The sequence below is a fragment of the Hemitrygon akajei genome, chromosome 19, assembly GCF_048418815.1.
Source record: "Hemitrygon akajei chromosome 19, sHemAka1.3, whole genome shotgun sequence".
Classification (NCBI taxonomy): domain Eukaryota; kingdom Metazoa; phylum Chordata; class Chondrichthyes; order Myliobatiformes; family Dasyatidae; genus Hemitrygon; species Hemitrygon akajei.
Window position 1 is genome coordinate 42,831,365 of NC_133142.1, and position 17,583 is coordinate 42,848,947.

General features: G+C 41.3%; 1 protein-coding gene across 2 annotated transcripts in view; it reads left to right on the plus strand.

Moving 5' to 3' along the window:
* The window catches only part of lrrn1 (leucine rich repeat neuronal 1), a 46,043-nt gene that overhangs the window by 12,745 nt on the left and 15,715 nt on the right, over window positions 1-17,583 (plus strand). The window contains exon 2 of one of the 2 annotated variants that reach the window (XM_073072435.1): window positions 4,231-4,371. The exons of the other annotated variant lie outside the window; for it this stretch is intronic. The gene's annotated coding sequence lies outside the window, so the exon portion shown is untranslated. The remainder of the gene's footprint in view (window positions 1-4,230; window positions 4,372-17,583) is intronic. 2 annotated transcript variants of the gene reach the window in all.

Consider the following 17,583-nt stretch of genomic DNA (forward strand, 5'->3'; position numbering starts at 1 on the left):
TCCTTGAAAGTGAGACCATAGGTTATGGGAATATTCTGCGATGGGGCAAGTGAAGTTGAGTAACGTTATCCTCTCTGGTTCAAGAGCCTGAGTGTTGAGGGTTAGTAACTGTTGCTGGATCTGGTTGTTGAGTTCTGAGGCTTCTGTACCACCTTTCTGACGGCAGCAGTGAGAAGAGAGCATGACCTCTCTTCTCACTGCTGATGGGCGTCCCTGATGATGGATGTTGCTTTCCTGCAACAAAGCACCATGTAGATGTGCTTAATGCTGGGCTTTACCCATAATGGATTGGGCCATATCCACTACTTTTTGTAGGCTTTTCAGTGCAAGACATTGGCATTTCCATTCCAGGCTGTGGTGCAGCCAGTCAATATACACTACACTACACCACAGATTTATAGAAGTTTGTCAGATTTTTTTTTTAGATGTCATGCTAAATCTTCACAAACCTCTACAAAAGTAGAGGCACTGGTGTGCTTTCTTCATAATTGCAGGATAGGTTCTCTGAAATGTTAACAAGGAAGGAATTTAAAGTTGCTAATCCCCAATGAGGAATAACTCGTGGATTTCCAGTTTCCTCCTCAAGTCGATCATCTCCTTGATCTTGCTGGATGGACATTGAATAAAAGGTTGTTGTGGCAAAGCTCAGCCAGATTTTCAGGCTCCCTCCCGTGTGCTGATTTGTCATCACCCTTTGATTTTATATATACAACAGTAGCATTGTCAGCAAACTTGAATATGGCATTGGAGCTGCACTTGGCCTCGCAGTCAAGTCAACATTTATTGTCATTTCGTTCATAACTGCTGGTACAGTGCATAGTAAAAATGACACAACGTTTTTTAGGACCATGGTTCACATGACACAGTACAAAAACTAGACTGAACTACGTAATAAAAAACACAGAGAAAGCTATACTAGACTACAGACCTACACTGGACTGCATAAAGTGCACAAAAACAGTACCGGCATTACAATAAATAATAAACAGGACAGTAGGGCAAGGTGTCAGTCCAGGCTTCGGATATTGAGGAGTCTGATAGCTTGGGGGAAGAAACTGTTATATAGTCTGGCCGTAAGAGCCCGAATGCTTCAGAGCCTTTTCCCAGATGGCAGGAGGAAGAAGAGATTGTATGAGGGGTGCATGGGGTCCTTCATAATGCTGTTTCCTCTGCGGATGCAGCGTGTAGTGTAAATGTCCATGATGGCGGGAAGAGAGACGCCAATGATCTTCTCAGCTGACCTCACTACCCGCTGCAGGGTCTTGTGATCTGAGATGGTACAATTTCTGAACCAGGCAGTGATGCAGTTGCTCAGGATGCTCTCAATGCAACCCCTGTAGAATGTAATGAGGATGTGGGGTGGGAGATGGACTTCCCTCAGCCTTCGCAAAAAGTAGAGACTGCTGGACTTTCTTTGCTATGGAGCTGTTGTTGAGCGACCAGGTGAGATTCTCCATCAGGTGAACACCAAGAAATTTGGTGCTCTTTACGATCTCTGCTGAGGAGCCGTCGATGTTCAGCAGGGAATGGTTGCTCCATGCCCTCCTGAAGTCAACAACCATCTCTTTTGTTTTCTTCACATTTAGAGACAGGTTGTTGGCTCTGCACCAGTCCGTTAGCCGCTGCACCTCCTCTCTGTAAGCTGACTCATCGTTCTTGCTGATGAGACCCACCACGGTCGTGTCATCGGCGAACGTGATGATATGGTTCGAGCTGTGTGTTGCAGCACAGTCGTGGGTCAGCAGAGTGAACAGAAGTGGACTGAGCACGCAGCCCTGGGGAGCCCCCGTGCTCAGTGTTATATATTATAGTCATAACTATAATTGAGTAGAGCAGGAGCTAAGCACACAGCCCTGTGATGCACTTGTGCTGCTGGAGGTTGTAAAAAATGTTGCCAATCAAAACTGACTGGGGTTTGCAAGAGAGGAAGTTGAGGATCCAATTGCACAAGGGGGTATTGAGGTCAAGGTCTTGAAGCTTATTGATTAGTTTACATGGCCTTTAGTTTATAGTGAGAACATACTGATGCCATGGAGTACACTGGAACCAATAAATTATCCCACATGTTGTGAACACTTTTTTTTGGATAATATCTTTAGCTGTCCCAAGTTGATCCATAAACATTGACTAGATAAAATGAATTGTACTCCAAGTTATTCTAATGGATCAGTGTGCATAAGTTTTGTTTTGACTGTGGGTGCAGTGCTAATTTAAAACTACATTTTTTGTTGTTCATGGGACAAAGCAATAAGCTCAGTGTTCATTGGTCTTCAGTTGTTCCCTACACTGAAGGATTACTGGACTATTTCTGAGGCATAGAAGGATCTGGAGTCATCTAGGTCAGGTGCAAGGATGACAGCTTCTTTGAACCCGATGGGATTCCATGAACCGATGCCTCTCTTTAAATTTGAGATTTATTTGGCATGAATTTGAGCTCTGTGCAGGTTAGGGTCAGGTTCCAACTTTAATCTGGATCACCTGTACCCTGTCTTTTTAATCTACCAGACTGGAAGAACTTGCATTTATTTTTCACACTTTCTTGCCCGCTTAATTATCCTGTCAGTGTACTTTCTGATGCCTTGTCTCTGGATTCTCATCTTAAACCATTGATTATAGACCCTGCACTGATTTCTGCTGTAGTCACATCCTCCTAATGTCAAATGACCTGTTAACACTTCTTAACTGTGCCAACTTATACCCCAGCTTGTTATATCCTAACTTTGAGTATCTTATAAAAGGCCTTTAATATTAATGTGTTACATCTGCTCGTTTCTAACACCTCAAACTTGAATAATTTGAGTGTGAATTTTCCTAAATCAATGATGATTATGCTAATCCTGTTATCATTTTCTAATGCCATTACTATTTTCAATATTTGGCAATAAATTTTGGTATTTAACCTGCCACCAAGTTGTTGAATCTCTAATCTCTGTTTTCTCTTGCTTCTTAAATAGTGAAGTTGCATTTGCTGGTCCTGAGTTCAAATCCAGTCGGGTCCTAACCTGGCGACAGCAGCATCTGCACAGAAGAAAGGCCTGGCAATCTACTTCTGTATCTTACCATGAAAACCCTGTGGACAACTACACTATCCATAGAGTGGCCGGGAGTCAATGATGACTTGACGGTGCTCAACAATTGAATGAACAGTCCATGAGAATGATCCTATAATCCATAGGATTTTGAAAATGAGAACCAACACGTTCACAATCCAGTACATCAACTTCAATCTTTAGAATGGGTCCTGGGGATTTGTGGGATTGAAATTCCAATTTCTCCCGTGTTTTGATTACATTCAAGCTGCCCCCTCCATTCACATTGCTAATCCACAGGGAATCACTATTCATCGTCACATCTATTAAACCAAAATTGTGCATTTCGACAAGATTAGGGACTATAAACCTAAGTAGATTCAAAAGATCTACTTGCTAAATCAGACTAAATTGTACAGTGAGCAAACAGTAAATCTATAGACCAGCCTTTAAAGCCAATAGTCTTAATTACAAAGAGCAATTTAAAACTTGGCATGCAAATAGAAAGCTTACTTTCCACTGGTTTGGGCTTTCTTGACTCGGCAGTTATAGATTCACTTGCTAGATATAATTGCTCTGACTAGTCAACTGTACTATTATATATTTTGAAAAGGATTTTGCATGTCAAACTAGTTGGTCTTAATGGGGTAGATCATGGATTACCTAAGATCGTGCCATTCACTGATGTGATCCTGGCATGGTCCTATGCTGGAAGTTCTGACTACCTGCACTTCCAACATTGGGATGAGTTTCTTCATAGTGCAGGCATCCATTTGGCACAGTAGCTCGGAAAAGTAGTGAGTGTCTGCATGACTACCCCAAGCTCACCAGCTGTCAGTGCTTTCAGTGAAGCTGAAAGCTTGTGAATATCAAAGCATCACAAAATAGATTTTAAAAAAAATTTCTTACACAATGCAGAAAATGAGTCAATGCCTTTTGACTACCTCATTTAATCAAAGGTCTGTCTGCCATTCTCTGCTAACAACTGTTTCTTCCCATTCACTTCATTGAGTTGATCTGTTTAATCTGGTGCAAAATGCAAGGCCGAATTCTCAGTCTGCAATTTGGAAGTTTGTTCTAACTCCTTGAACTCTCTGGGCAATTTAACAATGCAGAGCACATGTCTAGGTCCACACACTGCCTACCCAGTGGGTATAGATGCAAGGAAATGGAACTTTGAGATCAGTTTTCTTTCTTGCAGATGAGCTGGCAACCTCAGCTGATGAACCCCATCTGCATGGAGCAACTGGTTTTAAGACAAGAGTGACCCTTTGAGCTGCCCCTTCTCCTATCAGTAGAAATAATTCCATTAGACTGGACTTCGTTGTTAGATGCTTGCCAGGTAGTAAAAGATTATTCCCCATTACTGATGTTCTCTCTAAGGTGTGCACGCACAGACATTTTTTTGCTACCAGCTCAAACAGTTGTCGCCCTGTACCTCGTTGGCATGTTAAGTATATTTCCTGATCATACATAATTACACTTCCATTTTCTGTTTCTGATGTGGGCAGTGTTGACGGCACAGTTTGCAATGGATTTGTCTGCAGGTTTTAGAACTGGCTTATTTATGTGGTTTTTATTGAAGAAATTATTCACACATGCACACATTGTTGTCACTGGGTGAAAAACTGCACAGCACAAAATTTTTTTGCACACACTAATCATTGCAAAGTGGAGGGAGCATTGCCCACAACTCTTGCTTCCCTCCCCCAGCCTCCACACAGGTATGACAACGTTTAATATATTAAAGCATGCATAAAGAAACTTCATCAAGCAAGGTAGCAAACTGTCAGAAATGTTTGAGTTGTCAAGATCACTCTCATTTTTAATTTTGGCAAATAGAGCAACTGAGGCTAAAAGATCTCTATCACTGAAAAGGATGAAAGGTGAAATTATGCCATGGAGCCTTTTTGATCAAAACTGATAAGGAACACTGAGTTGGTATAATGCTGTGGTGGGAGCTGTCCTCACAATAAGTTCCCACTAAGGGGAACTGCAAGTCCTGTGCCGTGTTCAACCATTGCATCAGTTTGCAGATCAATACATCAAATTTTACCAGGACATGTAGCAGCTGATAAAGCTGAGGCAGAGGTTGACAACAACTGTGGTGATTTAGTTTGTTTGTTCCCTGCACCTGACCACGGAAAAGTGAATATTTTCAAATTGTGAACCAGCCACTTGGCTGGGCAAGTAAACAAACATTCAACAGACAGTCACTGTAGTCCAATTCTAACTTGATGTGAGAAATTTTGGACACTTAATGAAATCAAAGTTGCAACAGAGCAGGCAATTTCAGACCAGTGCATAACAGATGAATGGAAATGTATCCAATGATGCCACAGTAATCCAAGGCATGCAAAGATCTCACATTGCAACGACTGTATCGCCAATTTTGCATTAAGTGAAATGTAATCGCCAGTGTGACTCCTTGTAAACATCTTCAGTTAATCAAGGAAACATTATAAACTAACAACTGTTAAGTGAGAACTTTGGTTCCCAGGTACAATTACCTAGTTGAACACGGTGTGATTGCATGCCATTCTGAACTATATCAAATCAGCTAGATCCATTATGATTCTCCAAGGGCCATGAGTTAACATTAGTGTTTATTTTCTAGATCTACATTCTCGTGACTTGGTTGTCATTGTTAACAATAGTACCAAATTCCCAATTGGGGAAAATTGTCAGTTCCACTTCTGTTAACAGTGCCTTTCCAAAGCTTGATCATGTCTGTGCATCACCGACTATGCTGTCTATTACGAGAGCAGGCAATGCACAGCTGGAAAGCAAAGCAGCAAGAACCCTGTAACAATTTCTATAGAGCAACAAAGTGACACCACTTTCAGTGTCAGGACCACAGCCATTCTTTTCTACAAATGTTCCAGCGGGAATGCGATTCAAATGATTGATTTCAGAGAGTATGGGCATGAACAGTGATTCAAATAAACATAAATATGTCTCCTGGTGTCAGCTGGCTGCTGATGTTATGAAGCAGAATAACATCTAGTGACTAACACTTGTCATTATAGTTTCCATGATCATGGTATTGCAGATGCTTCTGAACATATGAAATGCATTCTGCTTCAATCCACTCAAAACATGTTCACTGTCAGCATGAAATGAATGAAAGCAAGACTGAAAGAGGAACTGAGCACATTCCATTGTGCTGTAGCCCCATGACCTTGTGGATGTGTCTGTGAAAGGAAAGCTTCCTTTCAAAGAAAACGGAGATTCGTTTGGATCATTTGGTTAACCTGGAGGGATGCAATTTTTTTCCTTTTAAGTGTCCTTGCCCAATATCTTAAATGTAGTAATAAAAAATAACTTCTATATATTTTGAGCGGGTGAGTTTATCAGATTTTGTTCCCAAATTGAACCAGTGGTACTAAACCCATTCATGAAGGCAGTCAGAAATCTTGAGGCTGAACTTATTTAAAATTATTTGAATTGCATCCCAAATGTGGGGAAAACACTACTTGTGGTAGTGATCTACTAATTTAAAAGTTTCCTTTCAGGTGAGGCATATAGCACAGCAGTGTAGTGGTTATTGCAAAGCTTTACAGCACCAGCAACTTGGGTTCATTTCTTGTTGCTGGGTATAAGGAGTTTGTACATTTTCGATGTGACATTGTAGGTTTCCTCCCATATATATTCCAAAGACTAGTGGATAGTAAATTGTGACATACTTTATGCCACGTTGGTGAGAGAAGCATAGTGACTCTTGCGGAGTGCTCCCCAGCATATCCTCAGGCCGTGTTGGTCACCGATGCAAATGATGAATTTCGCAAACACTAGTTTCTGTGAATGCTGGAAATCCAGAGCACCACCCACACACAAAATGCTGGAGGAACCCTGTAGGTCAGGCAGCATCAAAGGAAAGGAATAAATAATGACTGTTTCAGGCGGAGACCCTTTATCAGGATTGCAAAGGAATGGGTGATCATCAAAAGTGGGTGGAGGAGGAGTAGAAGTTAGGTGAGAGGAGAAAGTGTGTGGGTGGGCAAAGGGGAGGGACGAAGCTGGAAGGTGGTAGGTGATAAAGGGTAGGAGGGAAGTGGACCATGGAAGAAAGGGAAGAAGGGCACCAAGGGGAGTTAATAGACCAGCGAAGAAAAGAGTAATGACAGGAGCCAGAGTGGGGAATGGAAGAAGGGGGTGGAAATTACTGAAAGTTAGAGAAACTGATATTTATGCCTTCAGGTTGGAGGCTATATGTGATGGTGCTGCTGCAATCTGAGAATGGCCTCGCTGTGGCTGTAGAGGGTGCCATGGACTGACATATAGGAATGGGGATTGGATTTTTTAAAAATATACGTGGTGGGGGATTACTTTATTGAGCACCTGTCTGTGACTGGTCTCACCAATATAAAGAAAGCTACATTGGTGTACTGGATACAGTAGATGATGCCAACAGATTTGCAGGTTAAGCATTGCCTCACCTGGAAGGACTGTTTGGGGCCCTGAGGGAGGTGGTGAATGGGCAGGTACAGCACTTCTGTTTGCAGAGGTAAGTGTCAAGAGGGAGATTAGTGGGGCGGGATGAATGAATAAGGGAATCCTGTGGAGAGTAATGGGGGAAGTAAAGATGTGTTTGGTAGTTTGCAACTGTTGAAGATGGCAGATGGAATGTGGTGAACTGGTCAGGTCTGTGCCACAGTTCACTAAGTTTTGTTGTACAGTACATGTGACAAATAGCTAATCTATATATTTTAAATTTCTTCTTGTATCTTAAAAATTGTTTTGCAGGCAATACTTTTAATAAACTGGGCTGGTTCAGTGGCAGATCCAAGCAGAATAAACAAAAGCTTGAAGAGCTGAGTGTAAATGAAGAATAGGTTCCACTAAATTCACCTTTACATTCCATTTGCTGCTCATTTATGAGTAGATTTCAAGAACTGTTTATTTCAAATAGGTGCCTACTTGGACATACCATTTGTTATCTGATCCACATATTCAGATTGGATCTGTCTCTTAATGATAAGCGGTAGATTCATATGGTTTGTGTCTTCAACCAGTTGCAATAGAAACATAGAAAATAGGTGCAGGAGTAGGCCCTTCGGCCCTTCGAGCCTGCACTGCCATTCAGTATGAACATAGCTGATCATCCAACTCAGAACCCTGTACCTGCTTTCTCTCTATACCCCCTGATCCCTTTAGCCACAAGGCCATATCTAACTTCCTCTTAAATATAGCCAATGAACTGGCCTCAGCTGTTTCCTGTGGCAGAGAATTCCACAGATTTACCACTCTCTGTGTGAAGATGTTTTTCCTCATCTCGGTCCTAAAAGGCTTCCCCTTTATCCTTAAACTGTGACCCCTCGTTCTGGACTTCCCCAACATTAGAAACAATCTTCCTGCATCTAGCCTGTCCAATCCCTTTAGAATTTTATACATTTCAACAATTTTTATACGTTTCAATCCAGACTAAGGTTTTACTACCATTTAATTGTTGACTTTCAATGAATTTGGGAATTAGGTAGGGGTAAGAAAGTGGGAATGTACCAGTTTTAATTCTGATTTTTCAAGTTATATATTAAGTTGGATGTGTAGCATGTGCTAACCATTTGTTTAGGAAGCCATGTATCTGAGATACTAGCAGTATTGTCCAGTGTTGAATGGTCACAAAAATCAATAGGGATATAATTAAGTGAATAATATTGATCTAGTTGAGAGAGATGATTTTAAAATAAGGTTAGATGAAAACATGTTGTGGATCTCAGATTTGTAATAATCAATAATTCTGCTCTTTAGCTGCAGTTTAGGTGGTGATATCTATGTATTGATTATCCTAATTTGAATTTTTTGTTTGTAACTAAGCCTTTAGAAACCGTTCCGGGATCCGTTTTCTTTAAAGGTACAATCCAGTTCAGTTTAACGGTGTGCAATGGTAGGATGCAACCTTTTTGTCTGTGTGCGAATTAATGTCAAAATCGTGGTAATTTGACATATAACAGATTTCGTTATCTGAATACATTACTTTTTAAAGAGAAAACTTTATTTTTCTCAGGGTGTTGTGAGGATTCTGGCTGTGAAGGCTTTGCCTTTAAGGCCTCATTTTGAAGCTCTCTGAACTAATAAACCTCTACTCAGTAACACACTGAGTTTGTGTGCAGATTCCCTGGTGCGATATTAAACTGGGATATGGTCCTTTGGCTTGGTTGGTGGTTAAGATGTCTGAACCAACTCTCCCAATGCCTTGGTCTATGTTCAACCTTAAATCTACACTGCAACACAAGGGTATTACATGTGAGAACTTGCTGAGTAAAAGATGGCCCACGATGTTTACCGTATTGCAGTGGTGGTTATTACACCAGCTTAATGTATAGCAGAAATGCCTCTTAGAAAATGTGTTTAAAGTGCATTGTCTGGTACTTTGCAAATTTTGCACAGTGGAGTTTACCCATTCAGTGTTTTGATCTTTGAATGGAAAGAATTAATATTGATTTTGTAGCTTTCACAACTTCTAACTAGCCGAAGAACTTTACAACAAATTAAGTCATTTTGAAGTTAGTAATTTTGGAGAATGTGCTGAAAGTTTGCGATGAACAACCAGACTCTGATTTTTGGCTGATATAATTGGCTAGTGTTCTTGAGAGTATTGATGTCCATAGTTATCAAAATAAGTGTCAAGAAAACTGGCTGATTGTATGAGGTTGGACCTTGTATAACATTTCATCAGAAAGGCAAAACCCAACAGTAGAATGGCACACTGTCCAACCTTGTAATGGTGCCATGCGATTTTTGTGCCTTTGCTCTGATCCTCTGTATCTTCTGGCCAAGAAAGATCAGAAGAACCACACCCTACTCCTTCAGTGTCATCAAGAGGCCACAGTCACAATCATCATGAGGAAACGTTGGAGATGGATTGTGCACATGATAGGAAAAGACACCAACTCCATCGAGTCAGCACAGTTGGATCGCTGAAGGATGGAAGAAATGCAGGAGCCCAAAGACAAATTGACGTTGTACCGCAGAGACAGAAATGAGGACTGCGAGCCACACCTGGGGCAGCATAGCAAAGGTAGCCAAGGACAGAAAGAGGGAGGACCTTCATTGCTGCCCTAAACACAAGCAGGTGTAAGAGTCTGCAGGTATCTTTCTACAGATGCTACCAGACCTGAATTCCAGTACTTTGTTTTCTTTTTGTTTCAGATTTCCAGCATCTTTTGCTTTTATTTCTTTCCACATTGTATTGAACCAGTAGCTGAATTGGTGCCTTGTGTAGCTTGCGTTAAATTTGCATGTGGAAGCTTATTATTGCAAGCACCATATGACCAATCACATGTATATTGACTTTTGTGCCTAATGTTTCTGAGCATGTGAGAATATCAATGTTTTTCTTGATGTCTAATAAATCTAATCTGGAAAGAAATTGGCTTCCGATGGATACCTGGGTTGCTATAGCCTGCATCCATAACAGAAGCAGATGGTCTATGGTGAGGCATCCACCTGAAACACAGCCTGGTGCATCTAATACAGAGGCTAAGATCTGTATCCTGCAGAGATGGTGAACAGATGGAGAATTCGCGACTAACGGTGAGGAGATGATATGCCAACCTGCCTTGGTGTAATGGAAGCCCATCTTGGTATTGCTCTCCATACTGCATTGCAGCAGGTGCAATATGCAGCAATAAAAGGAATGTGAACAAGAGGAAGAGAATGAATTAAACATATTTTACAATGCACTTCACAGAAACCTTGCCTTTATAATCATGATTTTTCTTGGAATTGCTAGCTCTTGTACTGCCTCAGAATAATACTTTTTAAAAAAAATAGCATATTTTCTATTGACCCCTCTCAGTAAGTAGTCCATTAATTTTGAATAATTTAAATGGAGAAATTTAAGAGGGATACCTGTCACACATTATTAACTCCTTTAAGTAAGATTACAGTTAATTATTAATCGTTAACCTACTGCCTTAGTTTATACCCCGGCAAGATTATTCAAATGTTCTTACAGCCTCCTGAAATAGCTGACAGTTTAAATTAAAGCTATCTGCATCACTACAAGCACTCTAATCATTGTTTAAAATGTAACCTTGCAACTACAGAACTGTTATCACTGAAAACTCTTGAAATGCATAGCACAGGCATTTGGATCGTTGCTGAGTATGTTTGGGCTACTGACACAGTTGTGCATCTACGTGTTTGCTGAGCACTTGAGTAAAAGCAACACTTGTTGTCTTGTGCTGGCATAGTCACTCTAAATAAGAAGTCCATTGATTATATTTTCAAAGCAAATTTTGAGTGAGGTGCATTGTATTGCTAGAAAGAGGAACAAATGATATCTGGATATACATCTTGTTTCTACCTACTTTGTGTTGCCAAAATGAAGAATTGATCATTATAGAAATAGTACAATGTGCTTATTCCACGCACAACAGCACTGTGAATACATTTTGGTGTTCATCACAGCATGTCCCACATCTTCAGTGGATGTTTTGGCACAAACATATTTGAAAGTCCTTTATTTGAATGCACGTAGTATTAGGAATAAAATTGATGAGTTGATGGTACAAATAATTACATATGGTTATGATATTGTGGCAATTACGGAAACATGGCTGCAGGGTGACCAGGACTGGGAATTAAACATACAAGGGTATTCGACAATTAGGAGAGACAGGCAAGAAGGAAAAGGAGGTGGGGTGGCTATGTTAATAAAGCAAGAAATCACTGCAATAAAGCAAAATGATATTGGCTCAAAGGATCAGGATAACGAAACAATTTTGGTAGAAATAAGAAATAGTAAAGGGAAAAAAGCAGTGGTGGGAGTAGTCTATAGGCCTCCAAACAGCTGTAACTCAGTTGGTCGGAGCATAAATCAGGAAATAGTTGGGGCTTGTAATAAGGGAACAGCTATAATTATGGGGGATTTTAACTTTCATATTGACTGGACTAATCAAGTCGGACACGACAGCCTTGAAGAAGAGTTTATTGAGTGTATTCGGGATGGGTTCCTTGAACAATACATTACTGAGCCGACAAGGGGGCAAGCAGTCTTCGATCTGGGCCTGTGTAATGAGACAGGACTAATAGAAAATGTCCTAGTAAAGGATTCCCTTGGAATGAGTGACCATAACATGGTCGAATTCCATATTCAATTAGAGGATGAGAGGGTTGGATCTCAAACAAGTGTACTGAGCTTAAATAAAGGAGACTATGATGGTATGAGAGCGGAATTGCTTAAGATGGATTGGGAAAATAGATTAAAGGCTAGATCGGTACTTGATCAGTGGTGTATATTTAAGGAGTTATTTTACAACTATCAAGAAAAATATATTCCACTGAAGAAAAAAGGGTGTGAAAGAAAAAATAGTTATCCGTGGCTAAGTAAAGAAATAAAGCAAAGTATACGACTAAAAAAAAAAGGTATATAAGGTAGCTAAATCTAGTGGGAAGATTGAAGATCGAGAAGCTTTTAAAGATCAGCAGCAAATAACAAAAAGATTGATTAAGAAGGGGAAGATAGATTATGAAAGTAAATTGGCGAAAAACATAAAAGCAGATAGTAAGAGTTTTTATAGTTACATAAAAAGAAAAAGGGTGGCTAAAGTAAATGTTGCTCCCCTAGAAGATGAGACTGGGAAATTAATGGTAGGGGACATGGAGATGGCGGAAACGCTGAACGAATATTTTGTATCAGTTTTTACAGTAGAGGACACTCAAAATATCCCAACACTGGATAAACAGGGGGCTCTAGGGGGAGAAAAGCTAACTACAATTCAAATCACCAAGGAAATGATACTTGATAAATTAATGGGACTGAAGGTGGATAAATCCCCTGGACAGGATGGCTTGCATCCTAGGGTCTTAAGGGAAGTGGCGGTCGGGATTGTGGATGCATTAGTGATAATTTTTCAAAACTCGCTGGACTCGGCAATGGTCCCGGCAGATTGGAAAAATGCTAATGTAACTCCTTTATTTAAAAAAGGCAATAGACAGAAGGCTGGGAATTATAGGCCAGTTAGCCTAACATCTGTGGTTGGCAAAATGTTGGAATCGATAATTAAGGAAACAGTAACAGGGCATTTGGATAAACATAGCTTAATAGGACAAAGTCAGCATGGCTTTACAAAAGGGAAATCATGTTTGACAAATTTGTTGGAGTTCTTTGAGGACATAACATATAGGGTAGATAAAGGGGAACCAGTGGATGTGGTGTATTTGGACTTCCAAAAGGCATTTGACAAGGTGCCACACCAAAGATTATTACTTAAAGTAAAAAATCATGGGATTGGGGATAATATTCTGGCATGGGTGGAGGATTGGCTTTCTAGTAGAAAACAGAGTTGGGATAAATGGTTTATTCTCAGACTGGCAGTTGGTGACTAGTGGTGTTCCGCAGGGGTCGGTGTTGGGACCCCAACTCTTTACAATCTATATTAATGATTTGGAGAAAGGGACTAAGTGCAACGTATCGAAGTTTGCTGATGACACAAAGATGGGAGGGAGTGTAATGAGTGCGGAGGACATTGAAACCCTGCAGGGGGACATAGATAGGCTGAGTGATTGGGCAGACATTTGGCAGATGAAATATAATACTGACAAGTGTGAGGTCTTGCACTTTGGCAGGAAAATAATAGAGCAAGTTATTATCTAAATGGAGAGAAACTGGAAAGTGCTTCTGTGCAAAGGGATCTGGGGGTCCTGGTGCAGGAAACACAAAAAGTTAGTATGCAAGTGCAGCAGGTGGTCAAGAAGGCCAATGGAATGCTGGCTTTTATTGCTAGGGGGATGGAGTATAAGAACAGGGAGGTCTTACTGCAGTTGTACCGGGTATTGCGTGCAGTTCTGGTGTCCATATTTAAGAAAGGACCTACTGGCTCTCGAGGCAGTGCAGAGAAGGTTCACTAGGTTAATTCCGGGGATGGGTGGGTTGATGTATGATGAGAGGTTGAGTAGATTGGGACTCTACTCATTGGAGTTCCGAAGAATGAGAGGCGATCTTATTGAAACATATAAGATTGTGAAGGGGCTTGATCGGGTGGATGCGGGGAGAATGTTCCCAATGATGGGTGAAACTAGGACTAGGGGGCATAATCTTAAAATAAGGGGATGCCGTTCCAGGACTGAGATGCAGAGAAATTTCTTCACTCAGAGGGTAGTGGGACTGTGGAATTTACTGCCCCAGAGAGCTGTGGAAGCTACTACACTCAATAAATTCAAAACAGAGATAGACATTTTCCTGGATAAAAATGGCATTAGGGGATACGGTGAGCGAGCAGGTAAATGGACATGAGGCTAGGTTTAGATCAGCCATGTGATCTCTTTGACCAGTTTTCGATAGCCTGGATGGGTCGGAGAGGAATTTTCCAGATTTTTTCTCCTCAATTGGCAACTCGGTTTTTTTCCCCCGGGTGATCACATGGGTTTGGGTGGGATGAATTATAAGATAAAATGGCCGGCATGGTGCCCTGTTGGTTGGCACTGTTGCCTTGTGGGATTCGGTGAAAACTAGAGTTAAGATTGGATCAGCCATGATCTTGTTGAATGGCGGAGCAGGCTTGATGGGCCAATTGGCCTACTCCTGCTCCTATCTCTTATGTTCTTATGTAAATGAGAATAAACCTTTATCCATATTGAGTAACTACTCTACTCAATAACCAGAGGGGCAGGCTCACAGAATAAACCATGTATCTGCCTCACAGTACATCTATGTAACCCTTCTAGTTCCTATCTCTCAACCTTTTTAAGCCAGATGAAGAGATATCATTTATTTCATGAGCCCATTCCCACTAGTCACTGGGCAGAGTAGTTCCAGCTCAATTTGCCGAGGAAACCAGCAGCAAGATGCACTACTTCTGTAAATAATATTGTTAGTTCAGGGCTCTATTTGACCATGTGAAGGTAAAATACCAAACTTGTGATAATAGTGTCTTGTCAAGATCAAGATTGCACCAGCAAACAGCGATTTTTCAGGCGACATCTTCCAGATAGCCAATCTCTTCAATTATTTCACTTTCTCTACATCTTCTGCTTGTTCATTTTGTTTTGATTGTGTTTTGGAAATTGTTAGAGACTGTGACGAGGAATTGGATTAAATGATCTAGCGCTCTGCTGTGTCTGGAGAGGACAGGGAGCATAAGCTGCTTCTTGGAGAAACCATAAATGGACAGTGGGGTAATGAACAATTCTGCTTCAACGTCTCGGAGTGAAGCATCAAGGTGAATGAAGAGGAGTTCAGCGGTTGATGTTGTGGATGCTGTGGGGTTGACAGTGGTTTGAAGCCAGGTCAGTGGCATTCTAACCCAGTACGGTGGTCGCTCTTCATGGAAGGGCTGAATTCATGTGGCCGATCTGTAAGTTTTTTTTTGTGTGCGAAGAAATTGCAGATTTGACACTATTGCTGTGGATTTTTTCTGCGAGGGAGGGGCTTGGGGTGTTTGATGCTATGGTCACTGTTATTTGCGAGGGAGGGGCTGGAGTATTGGGGTTTTTGCAGTTACAGCTGCAGTTTTCAATGTAGGTGCTGTTTTTTGTGAGGGGGTGGGGATGGGAGTTTTGGGGTTTGAGTTTTGTTTTTCTTTTTCTGCTGGGAGGGGCATTGACATCTTTCAACAACTTGCATAGTTTTTCATTATTTCGTGCCTATCTGGAGAAGACGAATATCAGTTGCATTGTACATGCATACTTTGACAAAAAAACAATTGAACCTTTGAATCTGAAATTGTTAACTTTTCCCCCTTCTGGAGAAGAATTGTCATCCAAAGTAAAATTCTCGAATAAAATCTTGATTTAATGTCCAGATTTTGAACAGGCCTTTGGTATTCTTTGCTTTGTGCGTGGTCATCTGTTGTTTGGGGTCATCCATGGATGTTTGCATCCCAGCTGTCTACGTGACATGCAAGCCAGGGCAGTACGATATGGAGAGCAAGCTATTGGAGGCAGCAGGCTTCCCTTCTCCGCAGCTGATGGATCCAGTGGAATGGCAGATACTGCGTTTGGTTCCAGCAGGAGCCAATCAGTGTTGAACTCAACATAGGACTGCCTTTAGGGACGCCATCTCTGAATCTTTACTCTGTTCATTCCTGAATCTTACTCTGCACTGAACTGCCAACCATGGCTGACAGGCCTCATCTGTCCGAAGTACATAGTTAACATTGTACATGACTGCATTTTATTGTCCTATCTATTAAGAAGACATGAGTTTATATATGGTAGCAGTAAAATCTAAAGGGATCAGGTGCACGTGGTACACTAAGATGACCAGAATGGTCCTTTTGAGCTTAGTACCACTAATCTACAGCAGTAGTAGCTCATGCAGCCGAATAGACTTAGCAGACTTTTCTTTGAATTTGTTTTGTTTTTGCCACTGAAGCTGCCTGATCTGGCTATAATTTCTGTAATTTCCAGTTGGAGGTATTATGGGTGCCAATATTCTAATAGTGTACAATTTTGCAATACTGTGTGACATGCATGCATACTGGAAATGCCATGTGCAGAACAAGACAGATCGTGACATTCATGAGCAAATTTGCTTTTGCCCTGCTTTTATGCTTGCTGTACCAGCTTTATTCCCTTGCCCTGCTGCTGAGAGCACTCACACAAAGTTCTGAATTTAACAGCAGCAGCCAAGTCCCTCAGCTGTTGCTTAACCGCATCAGCAATGACATTGAAAGTATCAACAATCTGCTGGAGGAGCACAACTCAAGCAGCATCGGCAGGGAGGGAAAAAACTGTTGGGTTAAAACCCAAGACCTTTCCACAACGCCATCCCATTCCACCCCCCTCCCTCACACAGCTTGCTGAGTTCTTTAAACAGATTGTTTGCTGCTCCAAATTCCAGCCTCTGCAGTCTTTTCGTTGAAAGAATTAAATTCACTAAAGAGGAGCATTAAACTTGCAGCAATGAGGAGTAAATAAAGCCATTGCTGGAACATACAGCCAGAGCCATTGGGTGACCAATATGCAGTCTTTAGTGGCTGTGTTATTAGGAATGCATAACCTTGGAAAATTAAAGAACAACTGAAGCACTGAACTGCTGCTTCCCTTGCACTCAGTCTCCGCCATAAACTGAACAGCTATGGGGTCATCTCAAGCAGGCATAACGACCCAGTGTGGTGTGGACACTCTCCTGCTATTGTAAAAAACCAAGTTTCATACACAAAAGGTGTTCTCAGTTGCTGACATCCCCATCGTGCAATGATCCTTCAGTGCACATGGCTTCCTATGTGCTAGTGCTAGTTTAGAAATTGGTGATTTACATTAACTGAAAGCGATTTACCCTCAGACTGTTATGATCTGAGGAGTTGAAATGGGGAATATTCACCCTCAGTGTTCTGTAGTTTTCATTGCCCTGGTTTCATGGTCTCGGACAGCAGATGCAATTGTAGAATGCATTCCATCTCCCATGTGGTGCGTAACTGGGGCTGGATTTGACCTGCTGTCACTGACAATGTCAACCATTTTGTCCTGACAGAAGAGCATAGGTGAGCATTCGGTAACATTACAGAATTGAATGCCTGCCGTGGTTGCATGGCGACAGTGTTTGGAACCTGTGTATATGGATTTGTGGCTTGGACTGCTGGCATTATTCTTTTTAGTAGGAGCT